Source organism: Schistocerca cancellata, chromosome 11 (assembly GCF_023864275.1).
Source record: "Schistocerca cancellata isolate TAMUIC-IGC-003103 chromosome 11, iqSchCanc2.1, whole genome shotgun sequence".
Classification (NCBI taxonomy): domain Eukaryota; kingdom Metazoa; phylum Arthropoda; class Insecta; order Orthoptera; family Acrididae; genus Schistocerca; species Schistocerca cancellata.
This window is the reverse complement of record NC_064636.1, coordinates 78,175,402-78,193,767: the sequence shown is the minus strand read 5'-3', so window position 1 is coordinate 78,193,767 and position 18,366 is coordinate 78,175,402. Positions and strand designations below refer to the sequence as shown.

Sequence of the window (18,366 nt, the reverse complement as noted above, 5' to 3'; positions counted from 1 at the left end):
GAGCTCACGATGTCTTCAGCGAAGAACGAATTGTCAGCAAGCATTTATGCCCACCACGTTCGCCGGATGTGACGACATGTGGTTTTCTCCTGTGGAGACACTTGAAGAGCGAGGTCTGCGAAACAAATGCACAGACAATACAGGAACTGAGAGACAACATCAGTCGTGAAGTTGCTCCCATCGATAGCCGAACTTTACGCCGGGTGTATCTGAATATGCTTAGACTTGCACAGCTCTGTACTGATGTTGCAAGGGGTCAGTTTCAGTATCTTCTACAAATCTATTTTCCACTGTATTTTTCACTGTAAGTAAATGGTAAGCCCATTTCAGCTATTCGTTTCTGTAATTCCCCTGCATTTCCTTTATACTCAAAATGGTTCAAATGGCTCTGAGCACTATGGGACTTAACATCTGACGTCATCAGTCCCCTAGAACTTAGAACTACTTTAACCTAACTAACGACATTACACACATCCATGCCTGAGGCAGGATTCGAACCTTCCGTTCCGGACTGAAGCGCCTAGAACCGCTCGGCCACCGCTACGGTCGCAGGTTCGAATTCTGCCTCGGGCATGGATGTGTGTGATTCCCTAACGCTAGTTAGGTTTATGTGGTTCTAAGTTCTAGGGGACTGATGACCTCAGATGTTAAGTCCCATAAAGCTCAGAGCCATTTGAAACATTTTGTATTACGTGGACAATTATCATACTCGGAAGTCTAATAGTAGGAAAGATATTTATACGTACGAGTGTGGGGAACTTGTGAGGCTGCCCAAAGCAGGATTCGAATTGTGACCGTAGCAGTCGCACGGTTCCGGACTGAAGCGCCTAGAACCGCTCGGCCACCGCGGCCGGCCCTTTATACTCAACAAAGCTAGTTTTATGTGAGCAAATCTGTATTACGTGGGCCGGCCGGTGTGGCCGAGCGGTTCTAGGCGCTTCAGTCTGGAACTGCGCGTCCGCTACGGTCGCAGGTTCGAATCCCGCCTCGGGCATGGATGTGTGTGATTGCCTTAGGCTAGTTAGGTTTATATAGTTATAAGTTCTAGGGGACTGATGACCTAAGATGTAAAGTCCCATAGTGCTCAGAGCCATTTGAACCATTTTGTATTGAAACCTTCCAGTCTCCTCTATACTTTTGTTAATGATAACCTTCCCTTTTACAATAAACTATGAAACCTTTCCTCAGGATTTCTATCTCTTGCTTAATAATATCAAATGAAATCTTCCCTTTGAAATTAATTCTCTCTCTCAATCTTCGCATACAAATTTTATTGCTGCTTATTAAAAGTGATTTTCTTATTATTTCGACGAAACATAGAATGTGTCGTCGTCGTGGCCCTCAGTCGTTACCTGCAATAACCCAAAACTGTTCCTCACCTTTTTTACTGTTACTGGACCGCCACCTGACTGCTACATCGAACTGCGACATGGATATCCTTGCTCTGTTTTACTATACTCTATTACCTGCTGGTGGGCTGTCATAGTAAGTGGCTGTATTTATTCAAATGGTTCAAATGGCTCTGAGCACTATGGGACTTAACACCTATAGTCATCAGTCCCCTAGAACTTAGAACTACTTAAACCTAACTAACCTAAGGACAGCACACAACACCCAGCCATCACGAGGCAGAGAAAATCCCTGACCCCGCCGGGAATCGAACCCGGGAACCCGATGGCTGTATTTATTACCAAAGCTGACGTTATTCTTTAATAGCAAAGCTGACATTCTTTAATTAATTTGACTGAAGTTACGTAATTCATAGTTAAACTTTTTGTAGACAACAATAAAATTTTGCAAAGTCTTACGTTGATTGTTTTTGGGGTGAATTATAATCAGTACTGCAATATTGATGGCAAAAATTAATTATATTTTGAAAACGTTTCTTCAAATATTTACTGCTGGTAATGAAATGATTTTACAAACGTTCAAATGGGAGTTACTTTTTACAATAATCTTACAGCTAGCATAGCGCAGACATACCTTCAGTAGTCCTGAGTTTCTCAAAAAAATAATTCAATAATATTAGCTCCTCTTATGATAATAGTTAGCTGATGTCTCTGTACAGCCGTTTATAATCTCTTGTAAGTCACAGCTGGTGGCTGGCAGGCACACCGCTCCTCTCAACCTCTCGCTTCACACCTGCTACCGACTCGCTTCACATCTCGCTCACTGCTGACTTCCTACGAACGCTAAAGTACGGTCGCTCCCGCCAACAGTGCTTTCTGGTGCAGACAATCCCTGCTACCAGTACAAAACGTATCAATGCGCGGTCTTTCCCGCTCTTTTCTTAAAATGTATCCGTTCGCGGTTTCTCCCGCCCTTTTCAAAATTATATCAACAATACTTTCGTCCAGACAATCCCTGCTACCACAATTATTTCCAACATGACAAATATTAATTATTCCTACTTATTCCTATTAATAAAATATAAACATCTTTCATAAATTGTGATTTGTCAGTAAACAATAGAAATACACACGTCTTACAGTATTACGTGGAGAATTATCATACTCGGAAGTAGGAAAGATATTTAGACGTACGAGTGTGGGGAACGTGTGCGTCTCGTACCGACAGACAGTCCTCCAGAGTGAATTCCACGTCAATTTCGGCCCCATACTCCGAGGAATAACTGCCAAGCGCGAAACATACGGCGCTTTGCCGCATCCTGCGGAAGTGCTAGTTCCGAAATACAGGGTGATTCAAAAAGAATACCACAACTTTAGGAATTTAAAACTCTGCAACGACAAAAGGCAGAGCTAAGCACTATCTGTCGGCGAATTAAGGGAGCTATACAGTTTCATTTAGTTGTACATTTGTTCGCTTGAGGCGCTGTTGACTAGGCGTCAGCGTCAGTTGATGCTAAGATGGCGACCGCTCAACAGAAAGCTTTTCGTGTTATTGAGTACGGCAGAAGTGAATCGACGACAGTTGTTCAGCGTGCATTTCGAACGAAGTATGGTGTTAAACCTCCTGATAGGTGGTGTATTAAACTTTGGTATAAACAGTTTACAGAGAATGGGTGTTTGTGCAAAGGGAAAAGTTCTGGACGGCCGAGAACGAGTGAACGCATCCAGCAAGCATTTGTTCGCAGCCCAGGAAAATCGACTCGCAGAGCTAGCAGAGAGCTGCAAATTCCACAATCAACTGTATGGAGGGCCACCACATTGGCACTTATCTGTCCGTAACTACGTGAACGTCAACTACCCGAGGCGATGGATCGGCCGCCAGGCAGCCCGTGACAGAGCACTTCATCACTGGCCTCCAAGAAGCCCTGATCTTACCCCCTGCGATTTTTTCTTATGTTAAGGATATGGTGTTTCGGCCACCTCTCCCAGCCACCATTGATGATTTGAAACGAGAAATAACAGCAGCTATCCAAACTGTTACGCCTGATATGCTACAGAGAGTGTGGAACGAGTTGGAGTATCGGGTTGATATTGCTCGAGTGTCTGGAGGGGGCCATATTGAACATCTCTGAACTTGTTTTTGAGTGAAAAAAAACCTTTTTAAATACTCTTTGTAATGATGTATAACAGAAGGTTATATTATGTTTCTTTCAATAAATACACATTTTTAAAGTTGTGGTATTCTTTTTGAATCACCCAGTATTGCCGGCATCGCCGTAGCAGCGTGGTTTACGAGCGCCACAAAGGCTAAGACTGCATACGCTCGGCCGCCGACGATAAATTGCGCCGCTCCGTTTAAGGCAGTCGATCCCGCTTTACCGCAGTTGCCCCGTTCGATCGATCGATAGAGGCCCGCCACCACTTTGCGGGATCCCCCGCCGTAAGCTCTCCTCCACTTTGGCGCGGGCGGAGGTGTATTCCGCCTTCTCGGATACTGAAAGGGGGCGCCGAGACAGGACGTAAAGTTGCCTCTCGACCGGGACGGAAACCATCTCTTACCTGAAGATTCTCTCACGAGTGCGAAACTCCGCCCGACAGCGTTCCGTGAATCTCTCGTAGCTATGTAAACACTCGCGTACTACGAGGGAATTTTCGAAAAGTAAAGATACAATGGCTCGCACTCCGCAAATAGTACATTTATTTAGGAAACGTCAGTTACATCTTATTAACTGGATTATTTGTTATTTTTCGACATAATCACCCCCGTTATCCAAACATTTGTTTAGTCGGTTCACAAGCTTTTGTATCCCGTAGTCTTAGAAGGTTGCCGCCTGTTGTCGGAACCACATTTCAACTTCACCTTTTATCTCTTCATCGTCGTGGAATGATTTTCCACCGAGATCCGAAAACAAAGGAAGTAGGTTACAGTACGCTTGTTCGCCCACTGCTTGAATACTGCTCAGCAGTGTGGGATCCGTACCAGATAGGGTTGATAGAAGGGATAGAGAAGATCCAACGGAGAGCATCGCGCTTCGTCACAGGGTCATTTAGTAATCGCGAAAGCGTTACGGAGATGATAGATAAACTCAAGTGGAAGACTCTGCAGGAGAGACGCTCAGTAGCTCAGTACGGGCTTTTGTCAAAGTTTCGAGAACATACCTCCAGCGAGGAGTCAAGCAGTATATTGCTCCCTCCTACGTATATCTCGCGAAGAGACCGTGAGGATAAAATCAGAGAGATTAGAGCCCACACAGAGGCATACCGACAATCCTTCTTTCCACGAACAATACGAGACTGGAATAGAAGGGAGAACCGTTAGAGGTACTCGAGGTACCCTCCGCCACACACCGTCAGGTGGCTTGCGGAGTATGGATGTAGATGTAGATGTGACTTCAGGTAACGGAAGACACGGAAGTCGGTGGACGCAAGGTCCGGCGTGTATGGCGTATGGTCCAATACGTCCCATTTGAACTGTTTGAGTAGTGCTTTGGTCAGGCCTAGCGTTGTCACGAAGCAAGAGGACTCCACTTGTCGGCGTTCCCCTGCGTTTGTTTTGAATTGCCCTTCAAAGACGTTTCAAAGGCAGGCAATATGCAGCAGCATTAATTGTCGTTCCAGGAGGCATAAATTCCAACACAAGAATGCCTTGTCTGTCCCAGAAAACAGAAGCCACGGTTATCTTCGCTGAAAGAGACGTTTTACATTTCTTGGCTTTTAGTGAATTCGATTGGCGCCATTGCATTGATCGTTGCTTGGATTCAGGTGTATGGTTATAAAGCCACGTCTCGTCACCTGTCACAATGTGATCGAGGAATCACCTGATTACACAGTGTGATCACCTGCCACAGCATAGCCGGCTGCGGTGGTCTAGTGGTTCTAGGCGCTCAGTCCGCAACCGCGCGACTGCTACGGTCGCAGGTTCGAATCCTGCCTCGGGCATGGAGGTGTGTGATGTCCTTAGGTTAGTTAGGTTTAAGTAGTTCTAAGTTGTAGGGGACTGATGACCAGAGATGTTATGTCCCACAGTGCTCAGAGCCATTTGAACCATTTTTTGAGCTTCAGCATAGTGTATGAGGAAGTCGAGCACAAAGATGAATCTTTTCTTTTTGTGTTCTTCCGTTAAATGCTTTGGAACCCAGCACGCACACAATTTCCTGTACCCTAACTTGACATTCACAACATCATAAAGAGCTGCCGTTGATACGTCCGGTATGATCTGAAGCAATTGTGTCAATGTGAGACGTCTATTTGCACGAATTGCTTCCTCTGTTCTCCGAAGAAGGGCATCAGAGATCACAGATGGCCGACATGTTCTTTGTTCGTCACGAACATCGGTCCTAACTTCAGAGAAATGACGACACCATTTCGTTACATTTTGTCGATTCATAAAGTTCCCATAAACAGAAACAATTTTATTTGTGAATATCCGCTGGTCGCTGACGTTTTGCATGAAGGAAATGCATTGGGGGGGATTCTGAATCGGCGCAGCCATTTTAAACACGACCTACTCCGACCAGAAGCAACGTTCGACTGCCGAACGACCGCGAGGAGAAAGCTAACGGTTCAAGGGTAACACCAGTGTTGCCAACTTCCTCTGGCGTACGGCGTATCTTTACTTTCCGAAATACCCTCGTATTTCAGTGTTCAGTATGTGGCATTGCCATGCTCACCTCTCGTTCTTTTGCCTCGCAGGATAAAACATTAATAAAAGAGGAAAGATGAGTGTAACGGTAACGTAAGAGGCAAGCTATCGACCATGAAATATTCTATCGGCATGTCGAGGAACATGGCCCCTTCGGACAATATTAATGTTCCACATTAACATTTATTTTGTAGTTCTGTGCAAACCGGTTGTCTGGGCCATCCTGAAACAATATGACACTAAGAAGATGGTCCACTCCGTATCAACACGATAACACAGCTGTACAAGAATTGTTCCTCCAAAGGTAAACGACCTCTGTCGACTACACATTCAGGTAACAAAAGTCGTGCGACACCTCCTAACGTCATATCGGATCTCCCCCGGCGTAGTGGAGCAGCACGACATGGCATTGACTCAACAAGTCGTTGAAAGTTCCCTGCAAGTATACTACTGTCCATTAAAATTGCTACACCAAGGAGTAATACAGATGATAAACGGGTATTCATTGGACAAATATATTATACTAGAACTGGCATTTGATTACATTTCAACACAATTTGGGTGCATAGATCCTGAGAAATCAGTACCCAGAACAACCACCTCTGCCTTAATAACGGCCCTGATACGCCTGGGCATTGAGTCAAACAGAGCTCGGATGGCGTGTACAGGTACAGCTGCCCATGCAGCTTCAACACGATACCATCACAGTTCATCAAGAGTAGTGACTGGCGTATTGTGACGAGCCAGTTGCTCGGCCACCATTCACCAGACGTTTTCAGTTGGTGACAGATCTGGAGAATGTGCTAGCCAGGGCAGCAGTCGAACATTTTCTGTATCCAGAAAGGCCCGTAAAGGACCTGCAACATGCGGTCGGGAATTCTGTGTCAGGACATCCTCAAGGGGGCCCGTAGCTCGATGGAAGGTCCGACACACACACTGGCTCGCTACTGACTGCCGCTAAAGTCCGTGTCGGCGCCGAGGCGTGACGTCACGTGTTTTGGAAACGTCAGTGCAATTGGCCGCTGTCCGCTGCCATCACCCAGTGGTGGACGGGTGGTACACATCTTCTTCAACACCGGCATCCGTACACCGTTTAATTTCACGCCCTCCTCCTTTCGACTGAAATTGTGTTTGGCGATTTTGATTGCCTCCCTGTAGAGCCCTTCGTAATATCCGCTTGTGGCCGCTAGTCCTTGTGTCTCCTCCAAACGAATATGGTAGTTCCCTGGCTGGAAAGCATGCTCCGCAACAGCTGATCGTTCCGTTTCTCCTCTTCTACAACTGCCCTTGTGCTCTTCCAAACGTGTAGAAACAGTTCTTTTAGTGGTACCCACATAAACATCACCACAGCTGCATGGGATCCTATACACTCCAGCTTTTTCCAATGGTTTGCGAGCGTCCTTGGCAGGCCTAAGGTATTCCTGTATCTTCCTGGTGGGCTTGTAAATTACGGTAATATTCCGCTTCGTCAAGATCCTCCCTATTCTTTCCGTTACATTTTTAACAAACGGCAGGAAAACCTTACATTCTGCAGTAGGCTGTACGTCACTATGGTTTTTGCGTGACTGTCTCAACGCAAGTTTTATTTCGGCGGACGAATATCCGTTCTTCATTAGTGCCTTGTGGAGATGTTCCATCTCAGCGTCGAGTAACTCAGGTTCACAAATTTTTCTAGCTCCGTCCACTAACACCTTGATAACACTCCGCTTTTGTTGTGGGTGGTGGTTCGAATCCCGGTGCAAATAACGGTCCGTGTGCGTGGGTTTGCGGTTTACTGACAAGGGAACCTGCCCATCGCACCCCCCCTCAGATTTAGTTATACGTCGGCACAGTTGATAGGCCTTGAGAAACTGAACACAGATCAATCGAGAAAACAGGAAGAAGTTGTGTGGAACTATGAAAAAAAAAATAAGCAAAATATACCAACTGCGTAGTCCATGTGCAAGATGGCCCACATGAAGGACAGTGTGAGCACAGTAGCGCCGTGGGCCCGTGGTGACCGTGAGCAGCCGCGGAACGAGAGGTCATTGATTCAAGTCTTCCCTCGAGTGAAAAGTTTACTTTCTTTATTTTCGCAAAGTTATGATCTGTCCGTTCGTTCATTGGCGTCTCTGTTCACTGTAATAAGTTTAATGTCTGTGTTTTGCGACAGCACCGCAAAACCATGCGATTGTTATTGAAGTCGCGAGCTATATTCGCTGGATTCATATTGCCCACGTAATACATGTCACGTATTTAATGCACTCTCGTCCAAAGTAGCGAACAGTCAACTGCCAGCCAGGGAGCCTCGTTAGCAGGAATGGTTCAAATGGCTCTGAGCACTATGGGACTTAACATCTGTGGTCATCAGTCCCCTAGAACTTAGAACTACTTAAACCTAACCAACGTAAGGACATCACACACATCCATGCCCGAGACAGGATTGGAACCTGCGATCGTAGCAGTCCCGCGGTTCCGGACTGAGCGCCTAGAACCGCTAGACCACCGCGGCCGGCGTTAGCAGCAATACTCTCTCTTCCGTGCGGTGTAGTCGACTCACATCGTCTGTTTCGATGTTTGATTAGGTATAGCGTCCCCATACTACGGCGCAGTTACCTCGCATCGGACGGACGGGCGGACAGATAATAATTGTCTGAAAATAAAAAATTAAACTTTTCACTCGAGGGAAGACTCGAACCAAGGACCTCCCGTTCCGCGGCTGCTCACGCTAACCACGGGAACACGGCGCTACTGTGCTCACACTGTCCTTCATGTGGGCCATCTTGCACATGGACTACGCAGTTAGTATATTTTGCTTATTTTTTTCATAGTTCCACACAACTTCTCCCTGTTTTCACGATTGATCTGTGTTCAGTTTTTCAAGGCCTATCCACTGTGCCAACTTATAACTAAATCTGAGGGGGGTGCGATGAGGAGGTTCCCTTGTGAGTGGCCCAATCGACGGCAGCGGACAGCGGCCAATTGCGGCCGGCCGCGGTTGTCTCGCGGTTCTAGGCGTTTCAGCCCGGAACCGCGCGACTGCTACGGTCGCAGGTTCGAATCCTGCCTCGGGCATGGATATGTGTGATGTCCTTAGGTTAGTTAGGTTTAAATAGTTCTAAGTTCTAGGGGACTTATGACCTAAGATGTTGAGTCCCATAGTGCTCAGAGCCATTTGAACCATTTTTTTGAGCGACCAATTGCAGTGACGTTTTCAAAACACGTGACGTCATGCCTCGGCGCGGGAGCGCGCGGACACAGAATTTAGCGGCAGTCAGTAGCGAGCCAGTGGGTGTGTGTTGGACCTTCCATCGAGCTACGGACCCCCTTGAAGATGTCTCCCGCAGTCGGAGACGAAACGTTGGGAATCACCACAGAATTCATCAACCGACCACGGCATAACAGCCCGGATAATTATAAATGACATGATCGTCACGGATACCGGTGTTACTACGGCGGCAAGGCCAGTGGCCGTATAAAGTGTTGCTCATCCCGTATTTTCAAACCCCAACTCCACTTCCCATCTGCCAACGCTCCTCCGCACTCACTCTGCCACTCTTGTGTTTCTATAGACAACCCAGAGGAGAGCTGAACATTTGGCCGGTGTATAAAAGTGAGAAGATGACGTCAGTTCATTTTTGAACAGAATGACGGAGTGGCTATGGGTAGTCCATTGTCACCCATAGTCGCCAGTTTATTTATGGAGGGCTTCGAGGACATGGCACTGAGGACTTCAGCTTTGCAACCATCGTGCTTCTGGAGATACGTGGATGATACCTTCTTCGTCTGGCCGCATGGACGTGATGCTCTTAACATACACTCCTGGAAATTGAAATAAGAACACCGTGAATTCATTGTCCCAGGAAGGGGAAACTTTATTGACACATTCCTGGGGTCAGATACATCACATGATCACACTGACAGAACCACAGGCACATAGACACAGGCAACAGAGCATGCACAATGTCGGCACTAGTACAGTGTATATCCACCTTTCGCAGCAATGCAGGCTGCTATTCTACCATGGAGACGATCGTAGAGATGCTGGATGTAGTCCTGTGGAACGGCTTGCCATGCCCTTTCCACCTGGCGCCTCAGTTGGACCAGCGTTCGTGCTGGACGTGCAGACCGCGTGAGACGACGCTTCATCCAGTCCCAAACATGCTCAATGGGGGACAGATCCGGAGATCTTGCTGGCCAGGGTAGTTAACTTACACCTTCTAGAGCACGTTGGGTGGCACGGGATACATGCAGACGTGCATTGTCCTGTTGGAACAGCAAGTTCCCTTGCCGGTCTAGGAATGGTAAAACGATGGGTTCGATGACGGTTTGGATGTACCGTGCACTATTCAGTGTCCCCTCGACGATCACCAGTGGTGTACGGCCAGTGTAGGAGATCGCTCCCCACACCATGATGCCGGGTGTTGGCCCTGTGTGCCTCGGTCGTATGCAGTCCTGATTGTGGCGCTCACCTGCACGGCGCCAAACACGCATACGACCATCATTGGCACCAAGGCAGAAGCGACTCTCATCGCTGAAGACGACACGTCTCCATTCGTCCCTCCATTCACGCCTGTCGCGACACCACTGGAGGCGGGCTGCACGATGTTGGAGCGTGAGCGGAAGACGGCCTAACGGTGTGCGGGACCGTAGCCCAGCTTCATGGAGACGGTTGCGAATGGTCCTCGCCGATACCCCAGGAGCAACAGTGTCCCTAATTTGCTGGGAAGTGGCGGTGCGTTCCCCTACGGCACTGCGTAGAATCCTACGGTCTTGGCGTGCATCCGTGCGTCGCTGCGGTCCGGTCCCAGGTCGACGGGCACGTGCACCTTCCGCCGACCACTGGCGACAACATCGATGTACTGTGGAGACCTCACGCCCCACGTGTTGAGCAATTCGGCGGTACGTCCACCCGGCCTCCCGCATGCCCACTATACGCCCTCGCTCAAAGTCCGTCAACTGCACATACGGTTCACGTCCACGCTGTCGCGGCATGCTACCAGTGTTAAAGACTTCGATGGAGCTCCGTATGCCACGGCAAACTGGCTGACACTGACGGCGGCGGTGCACAAATGCTGCGCAGCTAGCGCCATTCGACGGCCAACACCGCGGTTCCTGGTGTGTCCGCTGTGCCGTGCGTGTGATCATTGCTTGTACAGCCCTCTCGCAGTGTCCGGAGCAAGTATGGTGGGTCTGACACACCGGTGTCAATGTGTTCTTTTTTCCATTTCCAGGAGTGTATTTTTGGACCATTTCAACCGTCTTCATCCCCGTATCAGCTTTACTATGGAGGATGAAAATGATGGGATGCTTCCATTTTTAGACGTTAAGTTTTATATAAAAAAAAACAGATCGTACTTTGGGACACAATGTTCACAGATTGGTATCTGCATCCTAAGAGTTGTCATCCACCCCACCAACGCAGTGGCGTCCTTAGGACTTTGGTACGGAGATCATATACCATTTCCGACGCGGACAGCTTAATCCAAGAACCTGAGCATTTGATGGCTGCTTTTAAGGAAAATGGATCCACCGAGAAGCAGATTCGTCGGGCTATGCAGATTGGACCATCTCCGGAGGTGTATGAAGAGGAACATAGATCTGTGGCCTTTCTTCCTTATGTTGGAGGCTTATCGTTTAAGATAGGACGAATTTTAACTAATTTTAACATTAAGAGAGTGTTCCGTCCATCTTCTAAGATTAGGCTATGGCTCTGAGCACTATGGGACTTAACTTCTGAGGTCATCAGTCGCCTAGAACTTAGAACTACTTAAACCCGGTTAACCTAAGGACATCACACACATCCGTGCCCGAGGCAGGATTCGAACATGCGACCGTAGCGGTCACGCGGTTCCAGACTGAAGCGCCTAGAACCGCACGACCACACCGGCCGGCTCTAAGATTAGGGCTCTGCTCGGCTCTGTGAAAGATGATTTGGGGCTTAGGAAACCCGGTGTGTACAAAATTCCGTGTCAATGTGGGAATGCTTACATTGGCCGTTCGATTCGCACAGTGCATGACAGGTGTGTGGAACATCGCCGTCATACGAGGCTACAACAGCCGGAAAAATCGGCAGTAGCAGAGCCTAAATGACACAGTACGAAATTTGATGCAACGGTGGTAGTTGCCAACATTTCCGGAGATTGAAATGAGGTCGGCTGATAATTTAATCAACAGAGACAATGGGTTTCCTCTTAGCAAGACGTGGAATCCTGTATTATCTCGCATCAAAACTGATTGCGATATAACGTTGCCAGCAGTGCTCCACTAAGGGCGGCGCCACCTCCCTGTCTTGGAAGGCAGAAAGCGTGGTGGGCGCCGCATGCGCCGTGTACTGAACGGTGGCCTATACAGGGTGTTACAAAAAGGTACGGCCAAACTTTCAGGAAACATTCCTCACACACAAATAAAGAAAAGATGTTATGTGGACATGTGTCCGGAAACGCTTAATTTCCATGTTAGAGCTCATTTTAGTTTCGTCAGGATGTACTGTACGAGGTGCATTCAAGTCGTAAGGCCTCCGATTTTTTTTCTAATTAACTACTCGCCCGAAATCGATGAAACTGGCGTTACTTCTCGACGTAATCGCCCTGCAGACGTACACATTTTTCACAACGCTGACGCCATGATTCCATGGCAGCGGCGAAGGCTTCTTTAGGAGTCTGTTTTGACCACTGGAAAATCGCCGAGGCAATAGCAGCACGGCTGGTGAATGTGCGGACACGGAGAGTGTCTTTCATTGTTGGAAAAAGCCAAGAGTCACTAGGAGCCAGGTCAGGTGAGTAGGGAGCATGAGGAATCACTTCAAAGTTGTTATCACGAAGAAACTGTTGCGTAACGTTAGCTCGATGTGCGGGTGCGTTGTCTCGGTGAAACAGCACATGCGCAGCCCTTCCTGGACGTTTTTGTTGCAGTGCAGGAAGGAATTTGTTCTTCAAATCACTTTCGTAGGATGCACCTGTTACCGTAGTGCCCTTTGGAACGCAATGGGTAAGGATTACGCCCTTGCTGTTCCAGAACGTGGACACCATCATTTTTTCAGCACCCGAAACTTTTTTGGTGGCGGTGAATCTGTGTGCTTCCATTGAGCTGACTGGCGCTTTGTTTCTGGATTGAAAAATGACATCCACGTTTCATCCATTGTCACAACCGAAGAAAACAAAGTCCCATTCGTGCTGTCGTTGCGCGTCAACATTGCTCGGCAACGTGCCACACGGGCAGCCGTGTGGTCGTCCATCAGCATTCGTGGCACCCACCTGGATGACACTTTTCGCATTTTCAGGTCGTCATGCAGGATTGTGTGGACAGAACCCACAGAAATGCCAACTCCGGAGGCGATCTGTTCGACAGTCATTCAGCGATCCCCCAAAACAATTCTCTCAACTTTCTCGATCGTGTCGTCAGACCGGCTTGTGTGAGCCCGAGGTTGTTTCGGTTTGTTGTCACACGATGTTCTGCCTTCATTAAACTGTCGCACCCACAAACGCACTTTCGACACATCCATAACTCAATGACCACATGTCTTCTTCAACTGTTGCTGAATTTCAATTGGTTTCACACCACTCAAATTCAGAAAACGAATGATTCCTCGCTGTTCAAGTAAGGAAAACGTCGCCATTTTAAGTATTTAAAACAGTTCTCATTCTCGCCGCTGGCGGTAAAATTCCATCTGCCATATGGTGCTGCCATCTCTGGGACGTATTGACAATGAACGCGGCCTCATTTTAAAACAATGCGCATGTTTCTATCTCTTTCCAGTCCGGAGAAAAAAAATCGGAGGCCTTAGAACTTGAATGCACCTCGTACTTCCTCGATTCACCGCCAGTTGGCCCAATTGAAGGAAGGTAATGTTGACTTCGGTGCTGGTGTTGACATGCGACTCATTGGTCTACAGTACTAGCATCGAGCACATCAGTACGTAGCATCAACAGGTTAGTGTTCATCACGAACTTGGTTTTGCAGTCAGTGCAATGTTTACAAATGTGGAGTTGGCAGATGCCCATTTGATGTACGGATTAGCACGGGGCAATAGCCGTGGCGCGGTACGTTTGTATGGAGACAGATTTCCAGAACGAAGGTGTCCCGACAGGAAGACGTCCGAAGCAATTGATCGGCCTCTTAGGGAGCACGGAACATTCCAGCCTACGACTCGCGACTGGGGAAGACCTAGAACGACGAGGACACCTGTCAATGGACGAGGCAATTCTTCGTGCAGTTGACGATAACCCTAATGTCAGCGTCAGAGAAGTTGCTGCTGTACAAGGTAACGTTGACCACGTCACTGTATGGAGAGTGCTACGGGAGAACCAGTTGTTTCCGTACCGTGTAAAGCGTGTGCAGGCACTATCAGCAGCTGATTGGCCTCCACGGGTACACTTCTGCGAATGGTTCATCGGACAATGTGTCAATCCTCATTTCAGTGCAAGTGTTCTCTTTACGGATGAGGCTTCATTCCAATGTGATCAAATTGTAAATTTTCACAATCGACATGTGTGGGCTGACGAGAATCCGCACGCAATTGTGCAATCACGTCATCGACACAGATTTTCTGTGAACGTTTGGGCAGGCATTGTTCGTGATGTCTCGATTGGGCCCCATGTTCTTCCAACTACGCTCAATGGAGCACGTTATCATGATTTCATACCGGATACTCTACCTGTGCTGCTAGAACATGTGCCTTCACAAGTACGACACAACATGTGGTTCATGCACGACGGAGCTCCTGCACATTTCAGTCGAAGTGTTCGTACGCTTCTCAACAACAGATGCGGTGACCGACGGATTGGTAGAGGCGGACCAATTCCGTGGCCTCCACGCTCTCCTGACCTCAACCCTCTTGACTTTCATTTACGGGGGCATTTGAAAGCTCTTGTCTACGCAACCCCGGTACCAAATGTAGAGACTCTTCGTGCTCGTATTGTGGACGGCTGTGATACAATACGCCATTCTCCAGGGCTGCATCAGCGCATCAGGGATTCCCTGCGACGGAGGGTGGATGCACGTATCCTCGCTAACGGAGGACATTTTGAACATTTCCTGTAACAAAGTGTTTGAAGTCACGCTGGTACGTTCTGTTGCTGTGTGTTTCCATTCCATGATTAATGTGATTTGAAGAGAAGCAATAAAATAAGCTCTAACATGGAAAGTAAGCGTTTCCGGACACATGTCCACATAACATATTTTCTTTCTTTGTGTGTGAGGAATGTTTCCTGAAAGTTTGGCCGTACCTTTTTGTAACACCCTGTATAGGGCGTCGATTTGCAGCCTGGCGTCAGTTCTCAGAGGGACTCATCAACAGAAGCAGCATTTTCCTGAAGATGGCGACCAGTTGGATCGCCGAAATATCGAGTCAAGATGATTTTAGGATACGGCAGCAAACCCGAAGAGACTTACAAGACGTCAGTTCTACTCATCTATCACGACTTAAGCTCTTCTCCCAAAAGATACGAATAATAATGGCGTCACTTTGTGTGTGTGTGTGTGTGTGTGTGTGATGATGATGATGGTTGGTTTGTGGGGCGCTCAACTACGTGGTTATCAGCGCCCGTACAATTATCCAATCTTTGCTCAGTCCAATTTCGCCACTTTCCTGGATGATGATGAAATGATGAGGACAACACAAACACCCAGTCATCTCGAGGCAGGTGAAAATCCCTGACCCCGCCAGGAATCGAACCCGGGACCCCGTGCTCGGGAAGCGAGAACGCTACCGCGAGACCACGAGCGGCGGACGTGTGTGTGTGTGTGTGTGTGTGTGTGTGTGTGTGTGTGTGTTCCCGGTTTTCTGCGACGCTACACGCCAAGCTCTTTAGAATTTCTTAATACCCTGTGCGATCAGTGGAGCGTGAAATTAGCTGCCCGCCTGGTGGCATGCCATTAGTTGCCCGATACTTGTCACACTCGCTATCGTCTGTAATGAGCGGAGGTAGAGTTAAATTAGTTCTCAATATCTAAGTGATTAATGACGGAGACGGCAAACAGTGGCCGCGCGGGATTAGCCGAGCGGTCTAAGCCGCTGCATTGTCTATGCGCGTGATCCCGGCAGAGGTTCGGGTCATCCCTCGGGCATGGGTGTGTGTATTTGTACTTAGGATAATTTAGGTTAAGTACTGTGTTAGCTTAGGGACTGATGACCTCAGCAGTTAAGTCCCATAAGATTTCGCACACATTTGAACATATTTTTTTCGCAAATAGTGGCGGGTCTATAGAGGGCCTATACAAGGGCGACTTACTTGAGGACAATATTATGGAAATTGAAGACGAGGTAGATGAAAATGAAATGGGAGATATGATACTGCGTGAAGAATTTGACAGAGCACTGAAAGACCTGAGTCGAAACAAGGCCCCCGAACATTCCATCAGAACTACTGACAGCCTTCGGAGAGCCAGTCCTGACAAAACTCTACCGTCTGGTGAGCAAGATGTATGAGACAGGCGAAATACCCTCAGACTTCAAGAAGAATATAATAATTCCAATCCCAAAGAAAGCAGGTGTGAAAATTACTGAACTATCAGTTTAATAAGCCACAGCTGCAAAATACTAACGCGAATTCTTTACAGACGAATGGAAAAACTGATAGAAACCGACCTGGTGGAAGATCAGTTTGGATTCCGTACAAATGTTGGAACACGTAAGGCAATACCGACCCTACGACTTATCTTAGCCCGCATCTCGTGGTCGTGCGGTAGCGTTCTCGCTTCCCACGCCCGGGTTCCCGGGTTCGATTCCCGGCGGGGTCAGGGATTTTCTCTGCCTCGTGATGGCTGGGTGTTGTGTGCTGTCCTTAGGTTAGTTAGGTTTAAGTAGTTCTAAGTTCTAGGGGACTGATGACCATAGATGTTAAGTCCCATAGTGCTCAGAGCCATTTTGAACTTATCTTAGAAGAAAGATTAAGGATAGGCAAACCTGCGTTTCTAGCATTTGTAGACTTGGAGAAAGCTTTTGACAATGTTGATTGGAATACTCTCTTTCAAATTCTGTAGGTGGCAGTGGTAAAATACAGCGAGGGACGGGCTATTTACAATTTGTACAGAAACCAGATGGCAGTTATAAGAGTCGAGGGGTATGAAAGGGAAGCAGTGGTTGGGAAGGGAGTGAGACAGGGTTGTAGCCTATCCCCGATGTTATTCAATCTGTATATTGAGCAGGCAATAAAGGAAACAAAAGAAAAGTTCGGAGTATGTATTAAAATCCATGGAGAAGAAATAAAAACTTTGAGGTTCGCCGATGACATTGTAATTCTGTCAGAGACAGCAAAAGACTTGGAAGAGCAGTTGAATGGAATGGACAGTGTCTTGAAAGGAGGATATAAGATGACCATCAACAAAAGCAAAACGAGGATAACGGAATGCAGTCGAATTAAGTCAGGTGATGCTGAGGAATTAGATTAGGAAATGTGACACTTAAAGTAGTAAAGGAGTTTTGCTATTTGGGGAGCAAAATAACTGATGATGGTCGAAGTAGAGAGGATATAAAATATAGACTGGCAATGGCAAGGAAAGCGTTTTTGAAGAAGAAAAATTTGTTAACATCGAGTATAGATTTGAATGTCAGGAAGTCGTTTCTGAAAGTATTTGTATGGAGTGTAGCCATGTATGGAAGTGAAACATGGACGATAAATAGTTTGGACAAGAAGAGAATAGAAGCTTTCGAAATGTGGTTCTACAGCAGAATGCAGAAGATTAGATGGGTAGATCACATAACTAATGAGGAGGTATTGAATAGAATTGGGGAGAAGAGGAGCTTGTGGCACAACTTGACTAGAAGAAGGGATCGGTTGGTAGGACATGTTCTGAGACATCGAGGGATCACCAATTTAGAATTGGAGTGCAGTGCGGAGGGAAAAATCGTAGAGGGAGACCAAGAGATGAATACACTAAGCAGATTCAGTAGGATGCAGGCTGCAGTAGGTACTGGGAGATGAAGAAGCTTGCACAGGATAGAGTAGCATGGAGAGCTGCATCAAACCAGTCTCAGGACTGAAGACCACAACAACAACCACAACAACAGTGGCGGAGAGAAGCGACGATAGCCCTGTTCGTAGCAGACTTCACAGCATTCGTTAAAACGCCTTTCTGCATCCTAGTCCTCACGTACAGTGAGGGTACAAAATTCACGGTTATGCGCATGTACAGATGACAGTAGTGTCGCATACGCAAGGCATAAAAGGCCACTGCTTTGGTGGCGTTGTCATTTCTATTCTGATGATAAATAAAACATTCTGTCGTCAGGCCACGAGTGGCCTACCGGGACCATCCGACCGCCGTGTCATCCTCAGTGGAGGACGCGGATAGGAGGGGCGTGGGGTCAGCACACCGCTCTCCCGGTCGTTATGATGATTTTCTTTGACCAGAGCCGCTACTATTCGGTCGAGTAGCTCCTCAATTGGCATCACG

General features: G+C 47.5%; 1 protein-coding gene across 1 annotated transcript in view; it reads left to right on the top strand.

The window, feature by feature from the left end:
- Positions 1-18,366, top strand: part of LOC126108224 (pleckstrin homology domain-containing family G member 5) — a 694,776-nt gene that overhangs the window by 76,774 nt on the left and 599,636 nt on the right. The gene's annotated exons all lie outside the window — the stretch shown is intronic.